Below are 6000 nucleotides of genomic sequence, written 5' to 3' on the forward strand. Positions count from 1 at the left end.
TCCTCTCTCTAATCGCTGGCACTCGCCTCGTGTCCACTTTGGGGCTCAACGCCTCGCTGGCACATCGCTTGGTGTTTAGCTGGGATCCTCACAATTCACCTACCAGTGGGCCCAACATTCTCGTTGGCGCTTATTCTGCTCTCCAATTGTTAGCACTTATCGCGTGTCCACCCCCTTTAGGGTTCAGCATTCTCACTAGCACTCATTCCTTTCTCTAATCGCTGACACTCGCCCTATGTCCACCTCCTTCGGGGCTCAGCGTCCTTGCTAGCACTCATTCCTCTCTCCAATCACTGGCACTCGCCCCGTGTCCACCTCTTTCAGGGTTCAGTGTCCTCGCTAGCATTCATTCCTCTCTCCAATCGCTGGCACTCGCCACGTGTCCACTTCCTTCGAGGTTCAACGCCTCATTGGCACATTACCCGATGTCTAGCTCTGATACCATTTATAACAACTCAAGCCCACTGTTAGCATATATTGTCTTTTTTGGGGTTTCCCTTTCAAGCTTCCCCTCGAGGCTTTTAAACACATGTCTACAAGGGAGAGATTTCCACAACTTTATAAGAGAATCCTTTGTTCTCCTCCCTAACCGATGTGGGATCTCATATCAAACGTCAACTCTTCTTAACCTTCGTAATAACCTTATTAAAAAGTAGGCTGGGTTGACTTGTAACCTTATTTTCGTGTTAGTTAGGTCAAACAGCGAACCAACCCTAATTTTCAATTTTCTAAAAATTCAACCGAACAAAAAAAAAAAAAAAAAAAAAAAAAAAAAAAAAAAAAAAAAAAAAAAAAAAAAAAAAAAAAAAAAAAAAAAAAAAAAAAAAAACTAACCCAATTCAACCTTTATCGTTTAGGTCAAATAGTCTGTATTGGTTAAATTACCGAGTCATATGAACACCCAACTTTACATAAAATATATAATATCGACTAGTTAATTAAAAATTGATTTATTTACTCGGAATTAAAATACATCTTAATTTCATGTATAATACCATTAAATTTAAAAATAATAAAAAATATTAATTTTATTTATATAAATATTTAAAAGAGTTAATTATTGTAAGGAAATTATAAAATTACATAAGAGAGTTAAGCCCTTGTTTGGAAGCAAAGATATGGTATTCAGTCTGAGTTTAAGTGGGGCGGCGCCACGTCATGCTTTAATGATTATTTAATATTATAATATGAAAAAGCAGCCAAACAGCAAGTGTATTTTATTTTATTTTATTTTATTTTTCCATTTTTTTTATAAATATTTGTAATTAAAATTCCACAAATAAATAAATAAATAAATAGAAATTTGGTGGAATGTCAGCCTCATGTGCTTGTTTTAACACTGTTGTCCAAACACGCCCCATTCTTTAAAATATTATTTTTGTAATTTTACATTTACTTTATTTTATATTGGTAGTTTTTAAAATATTTATTTTTATTATTTAAGAGATAAAATGGTTAATTTTTAAAAGTATAGAGGCCAAAATATATGGGTTAAATTAATATTTAAAAATTTAAAAGTTTTAGTTTAATGAAAAAATAAAATTATGAATTTGTTTTAAAAAAATATTAATTAAGAGTCAAAATTTTAATTTGATTAGTGGTTTTTTATGTAATAAAACAAAAGATTAGGGACTAACTCATTATATTTTAAAGTTGACAAGGGGTAAAAATGAAATTAATGAAGAAAGTTTCAAGGACCAATAAATAAATTAATTAATTAAAGGTTGAGAATTTTTTTTTTTTTTTAAAAAAAAAAAATTGTATGGGTCCCTAAGTTTTCAGCCTAGTTTTTATTGGGTCGTTAAGTTTCAAATAATTACATTATTTATTCGAGAATTCTGAGTTCAATTTCGTGTTTAATTCGTAGGATTCAAGATACAACAATTTTATACTTGAATTTTGAGCTTATTTTCAATTTGGTCCTTAAATTTTAAGATATTACATTTTTGTTTTCGAGTTTTCACTCAAAATTTAATGTAAATATTTTGAAATCTAGAAACAAAATGGAAATTGGACCAAAAATAATAATAATTTGTTTATTTATTATTATTATTTGTAATGAATTTTTTAAAGTGGGTTTTGAAGTCTTTTTAAATTTTCTTTATTTGTGGAATATTTTTAGTTTAGTGGATAATAATCTCAAAAGAAAGAGAACTAAGATTTGTGTCAAAAGTTAAAATCATGAGATTAAGTCCTTAATGAATGCCTTTAATCAAATGGGAGACTCAACATTCTTTTTCGAAAATAAAGCTACAATCTTAACGATTAATGGGATTTGTAGGGTTAGGAGTCGTGAGTTTGGTTATCTCGACCGAAAAAAATTATTATTTCCATAATTACCCTTTAGGTTATTTATAGGGAATAAATACAAACTAAATGAAAGTTAACCATTGCCATCCAAGTATTGGTCAGGACATTCGTCTATTAATTAAGAGGTAGAAGATTGAGTCTCCTCTCTCCCATTAGGTTATTATTCATGATTTAAAATCTTTAAAAAGAATCTCGTATTAGTAATAAATTAAAGTTTTTTTCTTCTTTTTTTTTCGAGTTCAATATAAAAGAGTAGAAAATTCAACCTTTTGTCTCCTCAAGTGAGAATATGTCTTAACCAATTGAAATATACTCGGGTTGGAAAGCTTCTTAGAAGCTAAACAATCAACAACGTAATCACCTAGTCAACTCTGTATATTGACACAAGCCTTACAAAATTATATGAGAATTCAAGCTTCAAACGTGTGCCAACGAGGATGTTGGGTCTCGAAGGGTGTAAATTGTGAGATCCTACATTAGTTAAAGAGGGGAACAAAACATTTTTTATAAGAGTATCGAAACCTATCCCTAATATACACATTTTAAAATCCTTAAAGGAAACCCGAAACAAAAAACCCAAAGAGGACAATATCGACTAGTGATGAACTTACGTTATTACAATACATATCTTAACTAATTGAAATATATTCAAATTCGCGAGATTCTTAGAAGCTAAGCAATAACTGATAGACTTTTCTTCACAAATCAGAACAGATTCTTCAACTTCAGTGGCAGCTAACAGTTCTGCAAAAAGGCCTAAAAAAAGAGCGCTAAAGTGAAATTCAAGCATCTAATTCTTATTCACATGTATTGATATTCCCTAAAAGTTAGGACATAGCAAATGAATATGGCTTTGGAAGATGCCAAAAACAAGTGAAATAAAGATCATAAAGACCTCTCCACTAGAATTTCTTCGCAACTTTCTAAGTAATCAATAATATAATCTCAAGTCAAAGCATAGGTTGCTTAGTTTTCATAAGTGTAAGATATAAACTTTAGTTTATAAAGCTATTTGCACCGTTACAGGTCAGATGTATGAGAAAGAAACCGTAAATGTCCTTGAATATGTATCCCGTGATTGGAATGAGGCATTGCTATTTTAAAATCCAAAACATAGAGATAGTGAGAGGAAACGGTTGCATATGTGTGAGATCCTATATCGATTAGAGAAGAGAACGAAACATTCATTATAAGGGTGTGGAAATCTCTCCCTAGCAGACACTTTTAAAACCGTGAGGCTGACAACGATATGTAACGAGCCAAAACGAACAATATTCACTAGCGGTGGACTTGAGCTGTTACAAATGGTATCATAGCCAAATACCGGGCGGTGTGCTAACGAGGAAGCTAGGCCCTCAAGGGGTGGATTGTGAGATCCCTTATTGGTTGGAAAAGGGAACGTAACATTCTTTATAAGGGTGTGGAAACCTCTCCCTAACAGACGCATTTTAAAACCGTAATACTGACGGCGATAGGTAACGAGTCAAAGCGGGGTTTGAGTTGTTACATTATGGCTTCCTCCGAGTGGTTAAAGTCTTGACAGCCTTGTTTATGATATGAATCCCATGAACCAGAATTCATGAGAGTCCCTCGTGATTATTTGGATGTATTTTTGTGAGGGGACCATAAGGTTTGAAGAAGGGTTGATTTGCCCAACTGATCAACCGCTATCACCACCAACATATTCATCACGGTCATGAAAAGGAACCCAACTAAAGACATTAACAGAAGATCCCTAGTTGAAAACTTGAGCGAAAAAGATAGATAAAATGACAAGAAACTCACGAAACTCATCCGGTGATGGGTTCTACTCAAATACCAATCATTTGAGAAGGGGATAAAGTGCAAGATCAAGTAGTTAACACAAGCATAGTTTTCAAGATCACAGTTGGGTATAGTTGCATGAATTCTGAGTTAGTTCTATGCATGGATGTGCAATAATGGGACCAAACAAGGATGAACACATTTCCCTGATACACTATCCTTTTTCAGCCTCATAATCCTCTCCTAACAGTGAGTGAGCGTCGCCTAAATTAGTATGAGTTATACAGTTGAGAGATTATGAACTCATCACTTTGCTACTCACAGGGTTTCAAATCAGTACTAAACTATAAATCTAGCTAGTTCTATTTATCTTATGTAATTTAAGTTTTGTTCTTATGGATGTATCTTTCTATAGTTATGGATTTGAACTTTGATTATTTCTATCACAATAAGAAAAAACAAGGAAAATCAAACTGTTTTGCAGAACTTCATAATTATTTCCCTAGCTGCTACAGTTCCACCATGCTTAAAATTCTAAACATAATCATACTAAAGCAAGTTCTGAGAATAATTGTATAGACAACTTGGCTACCAACCAGTGGATAACTCTTCTTCTTGTTCTGATCTCTTTGCCGAAGACTAAGAGAAAAAGCAGGGTAATTAATGCATGAAATTTTTTTGAGTAGTATGGTAGTCCTGTAAGATCCCATATCGATTCGACGGGGGAACAAAACATTCTTTATAAGGGGTGTGAAAATCTCTTCCTAGCAAACACGTTTTAAAAGCCTTGAGGGGAAGCCCAAAAGAGAAAGCCCAAAGAGGACAATATTTACTAATGGTGGGCTTGAGGTGTTACAAATGATATCAGAGGTGGATTGTGATGAGGGTGCGGAAACCTCTCCTTAATAGACACGTTTTAAAAACTTTGAAGGGAAACTCGAAAGGAAAAACCCAAAGAGGACAATATCTGCTAGCGGTGAGATTGAGCTGTTACAAATGGTATCAAAGTCAGACATTGGCCGGTGTGCCCTAAGGGGGTGGATTGTGATGAAGGTGTGGAAACTTCTCCCTAATAGATGCGTTTTAAAAACCTTGAAGGGAAACTTGAAAGGAAAAGCCCAAAGAGAACAATATTTGTTAGCGGTGGGTTTGGACTGTTACAAATACATACTCCTTCCATTCAACATTTGACACGTTACTAAATGACATACGATTTCATTTCATAGACGCCATTTATAATTATATTTTTTTTATGACAAACAAATGATTGGAGGTACGGTAGTACTAGAAATTTTCCCTACATTCAAGAAGCCACCTATCCGTATCGAATAAAGGGCGGGAAATGCAAATGGAAGTTAGATGGAGGGAGAATTGGTCAGCTGTAACTGAGATAGAGTATCTATGAAAGTGAAGGCAGCAGGGCCCTCACCACATGTTAGATAAGAGAAGTATATGTCAGTGGGGACGTGAACAGAGAGAGTTCAGCCAGTAGAATCTTTTTGTGGAGACCTCTCAAACATATGAGTACTCTTTCTGTTCTATTTTGTCTTTTCTTCAATATATCTAAGGCTGTATTAGTTTCAAACAGGCCAAGAAAAACACTGTGAATCGCTTACGCTAAGTTATATATCCTAAAATCATATTTCAGATCCCTCAGAACAAAATATCTTCAAGAACAATGGGCCAGACATACCTTGTAAAGGATCCACTGTGGCTGGCCAGGAGATGGATAGTAAAAAAGAGGAAACTCACTACAAAAGCCCACTCTTTTTGTGGATATGAATGGAGTCCCATTTACAGGCCCAGAGAAAATGGACAGGACAGATAGCAGGCAAAGGATTGTGGGATGGAGTCTCATGTTGGCTAATTTAGGGAATGATTATAGGTTTGCAAGTAAGGAATACATCTCCATTAGTACGAGGCCTT

This window comes from Cucurbita maxima, unplaced genomic scaffold (assembly GCF_002738345.1).
Source record: "Cucurbita maxima cultivar Rimu unplaced genomic scaffold, Cmax_1.0 Cma_Scf00032, whole genome shotgun sequence".
NCBI classification, from domain to species: Eukaryota; Viridiplantae; Streptophyta; class Magnoliopsida; order Cucurbitales; family Cucurbitaceae; genus Cucurbita; species Cucurbita maxima.